At 36.8% G+C, this 14,343-nt stretch overlaps 2 protein-coding genes across 2 annotated transcripts in view; one reads left to right on the plus strand and one right to left on the minus strand.

The window, feature by feature from the left end:
* The window catches only part of LOC126263364 (dynein axonemal heavy chain 10), a 1,742,213-nt gene that overhangs the window by 1,177,553 nt on the left and 550,317 nt on the right, over positions 1-14,343 (minus strand). The gene's annotated exons all lie outside the window — the stretch shown is intronic.
* The window catches only part of LOC126262689 (zinc finger protein 358-like), a 76,358-nt gene continuing 73,328 nt past the window's right edge, over positions 11,314-14,343 (plus strand). Inside the window, exon 1 of the mRNA XM_049959464.1 lies at positions 11,314-11,447. The gene's annotated coding sequence lies outside the window, so the exon portion shown is untranslated. The remainder of the gene's footprint in view (positions 11,448-14,343) is intronic.

Consider the following 14,343-nt stretch of genomic DNA (forward strand, 5'->3'; position numbering starts at 1 on the left):
ACGCTTATACTGTATGAAATACATCACTTTCCATACAACAGACTTGCAAACTGAAACTCTGCACAACAAACAGTCCACTTTTAGTGATATCATGTTCCAATATTGCCATTGTGCATTCACCTGTGTATGTAGAAGGTATCGCGGTGGACCACATGACTTGTGCACATGGCACAGAATCTGCTGTGCTGTCCACCAGAACCTCCTCTTTATAAGTGCAGTGCAGCAGGCACTCGCTCTCATACATGTTCATAATTATTGTCAGCAACTGCTTGTATCAGTACCTATGTTTGCATCTATGTTCCCAGCTGTTGTTTGCTTGTATGTAAAAGAAGAGTAAACTTTGGTTTATTATGGCCATGCTGTTGTTTGTGTCTTCCAGTATCATACAGTAGGTACACAAATGAGAAGAGAAAATTATAAGGTAAATTGCCGTAACTACCAATTTTGTGTGTGCACCGCTTCATAGTTTGTGCGTGGAGTTTGTGCTTGATTTAGCCACTAGGGGCTATGCAGTCTGCTAATACAACAGCAGTTTCATACGCAGCCTGCCAGCTGTCCCCCCTGTTGGAGCTAAATGCTATATAGGGTGGAGTGCAAGGCTCTGCCAGCCACGTGTGTATGGTTAATTGCATTGGACCTTGTCTTCCATGTGCTTGTACTATTCAAGCAATAAGTTACAGAGTTCTTGGGTTAGAAAATATATCTTCGGTGTTGATCGTCATGTTTATTTGATTAGCAGCTAATTGGGGATTCTGCTATACACTGAGTGACTGTTGTTTGTCACATTAGTGTTGAGCTACAGATGAGGTACCTAACTAATTCCAAATTCACGTGACTGATTGGATAATATTGACCAGACAAGTTGACAAAATGGAGATGAGAGACAAGAGGTAGACAGAATAAAGGACATATAATAGGACAAAATATTTTAAACCATATGTCAAGTTTGTTAGTTGTCCTGCACCAATGTATTTCGGTTACTAAACACTGGAGTGGCATTGAAACTAAAAACTTAGGGCACTGAATCTACTTATTATCAGTATTCAAACCTCTCATAAGAGATGTGAAGAAGGAAGCTTGGGTGTTGCAGAACAAGTGTTTCAAGAATCCTTGCTGCTTGCCATTGAATATATCACTTTGTTCCACTTGCACCATTACATTTGCATGAAGAGTATGTTCTAAAATTTTTCTGCAGATAGGGGTGAGTGATACAGGATGGCAGGTCTGTCAATCAGATTTTCTCCTTTTATTTGAACTGTGTTCTCTTCCAATCAATGGAAGCATTCTCTGCCCAAGGTATGTGTTCAAAATTCCATTGGAGTACTGACACTTACAGCACTTTCCTCTGCTTTCAATATTGTTAGTAGTGATACTTACATCTCTCACCTTTAGTGATGCAGCAATACAACAATGATAAAATTCTTAAACATACCTTTCTTAAAGGACATCTGAAGCCACAATTCAACTTTTTGGATTTTATTGCACAACTGTCCATTTTGATTCCTGTGTGGGGATGCAAATTTTCACACCATCAGCAGCCTTAATATATAACTTAAATTTGTTTGGGTTTTGAGTAAGCTCTATTATGAAAATTCTTTGTGTTCCATTCCCTGGGTTTTGAATGGGACCTACTAAGTTAATTATTTAAGTGTTCCATTCAATGGGTTGTTGAGTGGATCCAGTATGGTAATTATGTTAAGTGTTCCATCTGATAGCAACAGTATAGTGTTGTACCTACTGTGCAGTAACTTTGTTCTTTAAGAAATATCCTATTATTGTTTGATTATTAAGGGTCATCCTTTCACGAATCATGCACCTTGCTGTGGTAGTATGGCTTTCATTACAGCTGCACTGTTCGTACAATCACACCAGTTTCTGAAGAGAGGCTAGCCAATGTGTGGCTCCTGAAGACAGGCAAACGTCTTTTCAGTAGGGGCAAGGGTAATAGTCTGGATGGTTGGTTGCCATTGCAACAACAGCCTATATGGCTATAGTATGTTGCTGAACATACATTGAACATACCTGCAGACTGCAAACTGAAGACTTCTTCTAGAAAGAGAGAAATTTAAAAAGATGGGCTGTGGATAAGAATTAGTAGGGAATTTCAAGGGGAACACTAGGCACTGACTGACTGATTGACTGTCTGAAATAGGTGAAAAGAATATCAGTGATTCACTTTCAAAGATGAAATAGTGAAGATAGCAGAAGAATTAGTAAGCAAAACAAAAAGACCCAGTAAAATCACTGAATAATGCAAGGGATATTGAATTTTCTGATAAAAGGACAAAATATAAGTATCCAGCAAATAACACATGTAAGAGGGAATACCACTGTCTACAAAATCAGATAGACAACAAGTGCAAAAGACACAGCAGGTATTGCTAGAAGATAAATGCAAAGTCATAAAATCCACCATGACTACGGTAGGGGTAAAATATTAAGATGGTGCATAAGTTGACACCGTTTTTGTTTTGAAAGATGGTATTCCAGCTTCTAAGGGTTTATTTATCAACTGTCAATTTTTATTTGTAGTTCACTGTAGCTGTTTGAGTTTATATATTGTCATTTGGATTTGGTGAGTGGAGCTGTGAATGCCAGAAAATGGAGTGTGATGTAAAGAAATTGGAATATTTCCAACACATTCTTCTGTTTGAGTTCAATAGAGGGGTCACGGCAGTGGAGGCAGCCAGAAATATTTTTGCCGTGTATGAGGAAATCCCACTAGACAGAGCACGGCAAGAAAATGGTTTTCTCTTTTTAAGGAGGATTGATTTGACATTAGCGACTCTACACATTCATAAAGACCTTTGGGATTTGGTGATTGTTTGAACACATTAAACCACAACGAACCGACTCAGGGCACTCGAGAACTGACAAACGTGATGAACTGTGATCATTCCACCACATATGACATTTGCATGCAATGGGGAAGGTTCAAAAATCGGGCGTCTCGGCACCACATGCTCTAAGACAAAAGCACAAAAATCAGCAGGTGGCCATATGTGCATCTTTGCTTGCGTGTCATCATCAACTGGCTCATGAATGACACTGACCATTCCTATCCTGTATCATTACTGGTGACGAGAAATAACTTATGTCTGCTAACGTAAGGAAGAGGAAGGAATGGTTGAGCTCAAACAAAGCAGCAATTCCCCGTACAAAGACATGCGTGTATCCACCATGTGGTGGAACAGCAACGATGTGGTGTGCTATGAATTGCTTCTCCGAGATGTAACCTTCACTGCTGACATTTTCTATAAAACAACTAAGATGTCTTGCAGGTGCAACCCAAGAACAGCAACCAGGAAAACTGCATGAAGTAATGCTTCTCCATGATAACACCCGCTCCCATTATGCTAGACTGACAAAAAGCACTATACAGGAGTTAGGTCATGAAGTCATTCCCCACCCATCTTATTTACTTGCTCTTGCGTTATCAATTTTTCACGTTTTCTGCTCTATACTGAGCAATCTTCAAGAAACTGTCTTTCCAGATGAAAATGCACTCAAAACATGGCTTGATGAGTTCTTCTGTCTCACAACCATGTGATTTCTCCAGCTGTGGAATCGAAAAGTTACCCCCAGCATTGGATGACTAAAGTCTCTGTTTCATATATCTGTTGTGTTTATTAAACTTATGGAAAAGCGATACAAACTTATGCACCAATCTAACAGAAGAGCTATACACTGGATATGAACTAGAAGACAGTATTATTGAAAGGGAAGAGGAATTAGATGAAAATGAGATGGGAGATCTGATACGGCACTGAATTTGACACAGCATTGACAGACCTAAGTCAAAACAAGGCACTAGGAGTGTACACATTCCCTTAGACTTATTAACACCCTCTGGAAAACCAAGCATAATGAAATTGTTTCACTTGGTATTCAAGATAAACGAAACAGGTGTAATATCACCACATTTCATGAATAATCTTGATTTCAAAGCAGCAGGTCAGTCAGCCATGGTTGCAATACACTACTGCAAATGATTTACAAAAGAACAGAAAGACTGGCAAAGCTGAACTCAGTGAGGATTAAGCCAGGTTCTGGAGAAATATAAGAACACATGAGGTTATACTTATCCTATGATTTACCTTAGCAAATAGGTTTACAGGGGCATTCAAACATTTATATAATTTGTAGATTTAGAGAAAGATTTGACAATGTTGACTGGAATACTCTGCTTGTAATTCTGAAGGTACCAGGGATAATATAAAGGGAGTAAACGGTCATCATAAACTTTTACTAAAGTCAGACTGCAGTTGTTAAAGTGAAAGATATAAAAGGAAAGCAGTAGTTGAGAAGAGAGTAAGACAGGATTATAGTTGATCCCCAGTTTTTTCCATCTGTACACTAAGAACACAGTAAAAGCCACTATGGAGAAATTCAGAAAGGGAATCAAAGTTCAGGTAAATTAAATGAAAACATTAAAAGTGATTACATTGTAAATAATTCTGTCACGAACTGCAGGACTTTGATGACCAGTTGAATGGATAGTGTGTAATGAAATGGAACACCTACAGCCATACTTATGACATTATTTATTATATGGTTAACAGTTTTGGTGCTCTGTACATTATCTTCAGGCATTAAATGACACATAGGGGGTTAATTCCAATCATATAAACAATTCATCAATGGCCAAAATCCATGAACTGGCTTTTACAGACTATCTGTAATGACGACATTGTGTCTCCAACTATCAACTACCAAGTCGGTAGTCGATGGTCGAGATACAAAATCATCATTACAGGTAGTCAGTGAAAACCATCAACTACCAAGTTGGCAGTTGATAGCTGGAGACACAATATCATTGTTACAGGTAGTCTGCAAAAACCAGTTTACAGATGTTGGCCACTGATGAATCATCTATACAATTGGTGTTAACCCCCTCAGTGTCAGTTAATGCCTGAAAATGGTGTACTGAAGTACCAAAAATGGTAGCCATATAGTAAATAACATAATAAGGATGGTAGTAGGTGTTTCATTTTATTACATAAGTGAATGGAAGTAAGGGAATGTAGTCATATTAAATCAGGTGATGCGATGGGCTTAGATCAGAAAATGAGACACTAAAATACTAAATGAGTGTTGCTACTTGGGCAGCAAAATAACTGGTGATAACAGAAGTTGAGAGAACATAAAACACAGATTAGCAGTAGCATAAAAGCATTTCTGAAAATGAGAAATTTGATAACATGGAATACAAATTTAAGTGTTAGGAAGTCTATTCTCAAGGTATTTGTTGGAAGATAGCCATGTACAGAGGTGAAACATGGATTATAAATAGAATTTTTTGAAATGTAGTGCTGCAGAGGTATGTTAAAGATTAAGTGGGTAGATCGAACAACAAATAAAGTACTGAATTGAACTAGGGAGAAAAGAAATTTATATCCAACTTGCCTTAAAGATGGATCAGTTGATGATTCATTCCTGTCACCTGTCAAAACAACTGCTTTATTGATTATTGTGGTGATTGTTTTTATTTATTTTTTTAATTTCTCCAAAATAAGATCTTCGCTTACAACAAGGTTAGTGAACTGAACATTCTCATGGATGGCCATCATCAAAATTCTCTATTGTATTCAGCAGCCTTTGGTACATTTGTGCCCCTCTTGTGTGTGTGTGTGTGTGTGTGAGAGAGAGAGAGAGAGAAAGAGAGAGAGAGAGAGAGAGAGAGAGAAACATAGGTGTGGAACAGAGATACATGGTTAGTAGAGGTTGGTCAGTTATTACTGTTTCCAGTCAACATATTACTGTTTTTTTGCATACATATCAGAGTATCTATTCACAAAAGTTTGCTATTTATTACAGAATGTTTTTAGATGTAAGTAAGGTGGAAAACACTATTGTTGTGACGATACCTCATAGATATGACTTGATCTATAATTCATGTGTTAACAAAGAGATTTGTAAAACAAGTATTAAAATCAAACAACTATGTTCCATTTATGCTAAATGCAATGTAGTGGATATTAGAAGACTTGAAAGAAATTTGCACACTGCACATGGTGAGCATCTAAATTACCATGGGAAAACATTTTTGTGTCAGGAGATAAACAAAGTTGTAAATGAAATACGAGCACGCAGCAGCCTTGTCTTAAAAGACAGTCCCACAGAGCATGACTGTACACCTCCTTTTTTAGAGAAAACGAAATTGCAGATGAAGGAAAGTTAGAAACCACACTAAGTGGAAACTGCAGCAGTCTATTTCATTCAGATAATTGTGCAACCCTAGATCATGTAGCGAAAATAAATGAATACATAAGTTCTGTGAAAGTAGAATACCATTATGTAGCAGTGACAGTTTCCTCCTCCTTCATATAAATGTACAATCTCTTAGGTGTAAAATCAATGAATTACAACACCGGCTAGATAAAATCAACTGCAGTGTTCTATGCATCAATGAACACTGGATGAAAGACACTGAAATAGACTTGTGTGTTCCTCCTGGATATTCGTTAGTTACAAGCTACTGCAGAAAAAGTATTACACATGGTGGGGTTTCAACATATGTCAAAAGTAACCTTGAATTGCATTACTCAGTTATAGACCTTAGTAGAATATGCCTTGAAGCTACAATAGAAGTAGCCGGTGTGGTAATGCACGAACAGAAAACTGTAGTTGTCTCAATCTATCAAATCTGAGGCTCTGATGAGATAGTATATATAGAAAAAATTAATACTTTAATATTGTTGCTGTCAAAATATAAACAGCATAGAATTGTAATTGTAGGTGATATTAACATAGATATAAGGGCAAAGAGAAAAAATGTAATTCATATGATTAACACTCTGAAGTCATTAAACTATTACTGTCTCAATGAAAAACCCACTAGACTGAACGCATGCCTTGATAACATAATTAGCAATGTACAAAGAGACTCCACACAATGTGATGTAATAGAATTAGGTATTTATCAGATCATGCAGAGCTATGGCTTCAAATAGAAAAGTCAGCCTTCAGTTCTACAGAGAGAGAAGTGACATACAGAATTCTAGGTGAATCCAATGTAAATAAAATGATAAACCAGTTAAAAGAAATGGATTGGACTCATGTAATGGATAACAAGAAAACGATTAATAAATGTTTTTCCATTTTACTGACAGAGATCAAGCATATAGTAGAAATGACATGCCCCTTGGTAACCAAAAGGTACCAGAGTAATATTACTCATAAGCAACAAAATACTAACAAGTGGTACACCCCACAACTTAACAAACTCAGAATACTACTGATGATTATGAAAGACAAATCTCATAACAGTGATAGGGACAAGGAAAATTACACTAAAATGAGAAACCTTTACAGATTATAAATAAAAAATGCTAAGTGCTGTGCAAATGATGAATATATTTTAAATTCTAAAAATAAATGTAAAGCTGCCTGGACTGTCATTAAAAGGGAAATTAATAATACCAATAAAGAAAGGAGTATCCCTATTGACTGTAATATTCTCAATGAATATTTTGTAAATAGCGTCACCACCCCACCCATCAATTCTGCCTCTGATGCAGAAGCATTGCTCACTTGTGCAAAACAGACAAGAAGTGAGAAGTTCACTTGGACCCGAATCACATTAAATGATATTCATACGTCAATAAACAAATTAAGTAATTCCAAAACAGAAGATTATTATGGACGCAGTAATCTCATCATTAAATGTATAGCAAAAGAAGTTGAAATGCCACTATCAAACAGAGTACTTGATGAAGGAATATTCCCCAACTGTCTTTCACAGTTACATTGCCTGTGTATAAAAAAGGTGAAAGAAACCTCCCAAATAACTACAGACCCATTTCAATAGTACCAATCATATCCAAGTTAGTAGAAAATTGTGTGCATAAGCAGATATACAGGTATTTTGAAACCAACAAAATTTTAAATGAACAACAGTTTGGCTTCAGGTCACACCTGTCAACCGTAAAAGCAGTAGAAGCTTTGGTAAGCAATGTTTATGAAGGGTATGAAAAAAGGGTATCGATGTCTGGAACACTTATTGACCTAAGTAAAGCTTTTGACTCGGTGTCACATGACATACTCATCAAAAAGTTAAAATACTATGGCATTGAAGATGACACACTCCGACTATTCAGATCTTTTCCAAGCAATAGGTTACAACTTGTATAAGCAAATAAGCAGAGGTCAGAAATACTCCCTATAGAAAGAGGAATACCCCAAGGCTCTGTTCTTGGACCTTTTCTGTTCATTGTCTATGTTAATGACTTCTCGAATTACACACCGTGTAAGAACATACTATATGCTGACGATATGACATTAATAAGTACAGGAGAGAACTTACAGAGTGTACTGGAAAAAAATAGAGAAATGATGCAAATGGCTAATTACTGGTGTCAGGCTAACCAACTGTGCATAAATCAAACAAAAACAGAAGAAATAATATTTAATCTCAAAGAACTAAAAATGAAAACAAAACAGTGAAATTACTTGGACTAATCATAGACCAAAAGCTCTCATGGGAAGGACACACCAATTATCTATGTAGTAAACTAGCACGAGTACTTTTCTTATTGTATAAATTAAGAAACAGTGTGAGCAAGCAATTGCTACTCCACTCATACTATGCTTTTTTTCATTCCCAACTGCAATATGGAATATTGCTTTGGGGTAACTCCCCAGGGGCTGAATGTATTTTCAGATGGCAGAAGAAAGCAATCAGGTGCATGGAGGGGTTAGCACCCAGAGAGCCCTGCAGAAATTATTTTAAATCTCTTGGCGTAATGACAGTGCCTAGCATGTACATATATAACTGCCTAATATATGCCAGAGAAAATCTGAAAAAATTGAACATGAGATGTGATGTGCATGCACACAGTAGAAGAAACAGTCACCTGCTGGACTTGCCTTCCACAAGACTTGCTGTAGTCCATAATAACTATAAGTATTTAAGCATAAATTTTTTCAATAAGTTACCATGCTCAGCTCGTACAGTACCACTAAATAAATATAAGAATACATTGCAAACCTGGCTAAAAAACAATAAAATCAATAGAACTGAAGAATTCTTAAAAACTAATCATCAAAATATATGTTTTACTTAAGTTATGAAGAAAATGTTTTTATATTATATAAGCTAGTTATTTACTGTGATTCTTTTCTTATGTGTGTATTTAATTACTGTATAAAACATTGTTTTACATAATGCTAAAGAAAAGGTCTTTAGTTCCTTCTCTCCCCTTTCTGTAACTATTTGAATATCGTACTGAAACTAAAACCCTCTGTAAACTTTGATGAAGCCAATTGTATGAAAAATATTGAAAGGCTAATAAAAATATTCTATTCTATTCAACTTCACAGTGTCTTCATGATTCAGGTGCGTGTGTTAGCTGAGCTGTATACCGTACCATGAGTTTTTTCTTAAATTATTTTCATTTTATCTTAGAGGTACCAATGCTTTGTCTTTCCACAAAGAATGTCCAGTTCCAGTACCGGCTGGGTACAATTACTTCCTTTGGTCATCAGCAACTTGTAGTGTGTGACCATCTACATCTATGTCTATTCTCTGCAAACCACTGTGAAGTGTATGGCAGGTGGTACAACCCATTGTACCACTTATTGGGATTTGTCCCCATTCCATTCACATATGGACTGTGGGAAGAATGACTGTTTAAATGCCTCTGCGCATGCTGTAATCAGTATAATCTTGTCCTCATGATCCCTATGTGAGCGACACATAGGAGGTTGTAGTATATTCCACGAGTCATCATTTAAAGTCTGTTCTTGAAATTATGTGAGTAGGATGCCTCAGTATAATTTATGTCTATCTTCAAGAGTCTGCTAATTCAGTTTCTTCAGCATCTTTGTGACACTTTCCCACAGGTCAGACAATCCTATAACCATTCATGCTGTCATTCTCTACATGTTTTCAATATCCCTTGTTATTTCCATGTGGTACGTGTCCCACATGCTTGAGCAATATTCTAGGATGGGTCTCACAAGTTATTTGTAAGCAATCTCCTGTGTAGATTGCTTGCATTTTCCCAGTATATTACTAATATAGCCTATACCTTTACACACGACTGAGCCTATGTGATCGTTCCATTTCATACAACTAACATAGTGTGATATAAACATATTTTTAGAAGTTGGCCGATTCCCGCAGAGGCTCAATGACACTATGGTCATAGGATATTATGTTTTTCCATTGTATGAAAACGTTTCTGAACATTCAAAGCAAGCTTCCAGTCTTTGTACCACTTTGAAAGCCTATCAAGATCTGACTGAATATTTATTCCCCTTCTTTCAGAGATTGCTTCATTATAGATATCTGCATCATTTGCAAAAATCTTAGGTTACTATTAATATTGTCAGCAAAGTCTTTAATATACAACATGAACAGGAAGGCTACCGGCAAACTTCCCTGCAGCATATGCTAAGTTACATCTACATCTTGATTTAAATCATTTACAAAATTGAGTGAAAGAGATGCACTATGACAGATGGCAGTCCACGTTGTATCTTCTAGTTCTGAAATTTTGGTCTGGGCTGAAACATTGTTTCCTAAGTACAGAACGCATCCTACTTTATAACAGTTGATTATGTAGAGATGAAGTCTTACACAAGGAAGACTAGCACAAAGTGCTCCATCTGGCCAACCTTCGGACTAAAGACCACAACAGCAATGGCAATATTAAAGGATGACTACTGAAATGCGTATTACCAATTAATTTTATATTCATCATACAAACACGTTTCGCATTTGTTATATTCCATTTGCCGGTTACGAAGTTATGATTCTCGTAACTAATTGTAGAACAGCTAACAACTCTTAAGAGATTGACTAGCGAACGTACTAATCAGGCTCTCAGATCTGTGGGTATGGCTTGTGGTATTTTAGCCTGGCGGCGATCTTTAAATATTGCCCGGACCGTTCTACTGGGAGATGTAATTTTATGTCCATGGATTAAAGCTTCTTGGCTACTTTGAAAACGCGTTAATTTCTGTAAACACTACAGCTCTGGAATCACCAGAACATTTAGTGTTCTACATGAATATTCAAATTCAATTACACTAGGGCTATACATCCGTCCTCTCCTTGGGAGACGTTGCATCTTTCAAAGAAACCGCCACATAAGAATCAATATCTTTGAAATAACAAGCTGTTGAAGGAAGAGACGCAGTAGAAATGTGTAACTTTTTTTACACTTCTTGTAACTCTTCTAAATATTCAGAACGAAGTTTTCGCTGCGCTGATCCAAAGATATTTCAATTCCTGTAGGCAAAATATATCTTCTTTAAGTACAGTAGAGCATTGGTTGGCTACAGCAATCAGCTTTCTGCGGTATGTTGGTTGCCCTGTGGTGTTGAAGACCGTGCCCGTTTGTCGCAGCTTCGCAACTATTTTGTTTCGATCTTCTTTTGTGCAATATATACTTCCACAAAAGACAATTGAGCATCATATCAACGTATTTATAAAAACACAAGTAAGTACATATGTGAAAAAGAGAACCCAACATTTATGTCCCCCAATTTCAGTAAGATGGGCTATTGAACAGCTCCACATCTTTAAAGTTAATTACGTTTCCTGCGATACACGTAGGAAGTACATTCCTCTTATAATTCACCACAATGCTGAGAAGGCCCATAAATAAATTGTATTAGGACATGGAAGAGCTATTGATTCTCTACCTCCTTGATATCCAGTTTTAAAACAAAGAACGTAATGTGAACGGTATAATATGCCATGGTTTTTAACGGTCAAATTCCGAAATTCAAAATAAAAAACTTGAAAGGAGATATAAAAACGTTATATTTCAGTGAACTAAGGGTAATATGATGTTATAGCTAGTAAACCCATACGTAATTTAAAACGCAGTTTGCAGGGTGATGAAATTATTTTACATAATTCTCACTTCCACTACAGTTTGTATTTCCTCCTACAGAACAAATGACGAACATGTTTATTTGTTGGACTTGCGAATGTGTTTTGTTGTATGGGATACCGAAATGCGGCCTTTTGAAGTTTCTGAGGAACGGACATCGTTGCTGAAAAGTATTGACTGATAATAAGACCTATTATTTTTTACGTAGTGGAACGCACTGAGCGTTGCAATACTGAAAACGTGCTACCCTTGGTGAACATCACTCCAAAACACTGCAGCCTTTCCCTTGCACAATACGATGACTTGTTTCTGCGCACTGTTTGAGAAAATACTTTTGACTACTGGTTTAGTTGCAACCATGGTTTAATTGATACGCCATGGTCAGGACAATACAGTATGTCTATCATTAAATATTGATTCCGTCTTCATATTTCCACCGATAAAACCCATGATTAAACATTATAGTCTATTTGTCGCACTGATAGTTCATACTACCAATCAGCGAAACTTTTAGTAACCATAAATAAATGTTTGCATTTCAATAGCTTAAAAGACTAATCCATCGTTCCTAGTCATTAATTTATAGTCCCGTCTTGAGAAAGATATGATGCGGGAAAAGTCAAGTATGCAGCCACTACAAAACAATATAATTGAACACACTGGAAACACTAGGCAGAGACCCGGGTTCGAATTCCGGCCTTGGTGCAAATTTTCATTCGTCACTGCAGTCAGCAAATGTATACATCATAATGTCATAGATGTTTGGGACTTGAAAAGTCCTCCGGAACCATATACTATCATTTGATTTGTTAAAAGACTGGAAAAATATGACCATTCACTACTTAGGCATGGGCGCCTTTGCAATTACTACTATTACCTATAATGTGATTAAATACTTTGTTAAAAGTTAGCCGTCTAGACTCCAAATATGGAGCGAAAATATGCAAGCAAGTATGCTTTTTGTGTGGAGATTTCATCAAATTGAGCAAATTATATTTTTGTCAGTAGTCAACAATGGTTCAGTTCTAATGTGCTGCTCATTTGGGCATCAATACATTTTACAATTGAACTTTTATGTACTCACAGATGTGTAAATTATTAATTTGTAGTTATATAATTTGTATTATATAGAATTAACAGTTGAGCTGTTGGCTGCAAAGCAGTTTTAAGCCTTTTGTATGACTAGTGTTACATTTCAGAAACAGTATCGCTGTCCAACAGCTAACATGACTTTCTGAAAAGTTCAAGATCTTTTGTGTTTCATTTCTTTAAGTAAGAGAAGGGAGCATATCAGTTAACAAACCATATAGGTTCTCACTGACCATTGTTTTATTCAATTAGACATGCATGTAATCACAGTCATAAAATATGAATAGTACCGTCTTGTTTTTCAGTTAGTTCAGCAAATTAATATCCCTCATAACTTCATTAGCCGAATCTACTCAAAGAATGAGCTGTAGTCATGGCAGTGTATGTGGTGGTGTTCTGAATTTAGAAGACTTTGTAGTAGTCTACCATGCCCAACAATCATACTAGCTGCTGTTTAAAACAATCATGCTATAGTGGGGTGCATGTAAGGAGGCGGCAGTGTGATGCATTCTGCCCAGAGAGAGACTGAAAATACTTTGTGGCGGTGCTGGTGTGCTCTCTGTGGGCGGTGCCAGTCTGATCGCTGTGTCTTTCTCATGCCTCATACTCCAGCTGTTGCCTGCCCTGATAACCTTCAATTCAGGGATGAGTGCTACACCCTGCCATTGTTTCTGCTAGCAGAATTTATCTGCTTGGAAAACTATCACGGTCACTTTTTATTGCAGTATTACTTTGTAACCCATTGGCTCAATAACCTCTCAATACATGAACTAAAATGAACAAGTGTAAATGTTCTACATGCATCTGCATGTGCTACAAGCAGATGCAGCAGAGTGGCACTACTGGCTGGAGCATCAGGTGCTGTTATGTTCGTTACCACTGCGCATTGCCCCACCGCCTGTCTTGTGTACAAACTGTTATAGCTGATATGTATTAAATCTGGTTTACAGCAACCAGTAGGGTATTTAAATATGATATCATTGGGGTAAGTGGACTGAAAGTAGACCTGATCATGGAGGTGCCAGAATTACTGTAATTTTATTTGTTGAAAACTCTTCAACATGGGTCTGAAAACAAGATTTCACAATGAACAATATTAAATTCACACATAGAAGCTTATCAAAATTATTTGTTAGAACATACACAGGCCCAATGCTTCTTTGATAGTTAATAATGAGCTTACAACATAAAGACTGATTCCCTGCCCTGTGTCAGATGAATGGCTGATGCAGTTGCTGTTAAACAGGTTCATATTGTCTGTTGAAAAGTTTCATAGCTGAATGGTTGGGTTGTTAGGCCAGTGTCAGAATTTTTAGTTGATTAAATAAAAGTGTATGTGTGTCAGATGAATGGCTGATGCAGTTGCTGTTAAACAGGTTCAGATTGTCTGTTGAAAAGTTTCATAGCT

Source organism: Schistocerca nitens, chromosome 6 (assembly GCF_023898315.1).
Source record: "Schistocerca nitens isolate TAMUIC-IGC-003100 chromosome 6, iqSchNite1.1, whole genome shotgun sequence".
NCBI classification, from domain to species: Eukaryota; Metazoa; Arthropoda; class Insecta; order Orthoptera; family Acrididae; genus Schistocerca; species Schistocerca nitens.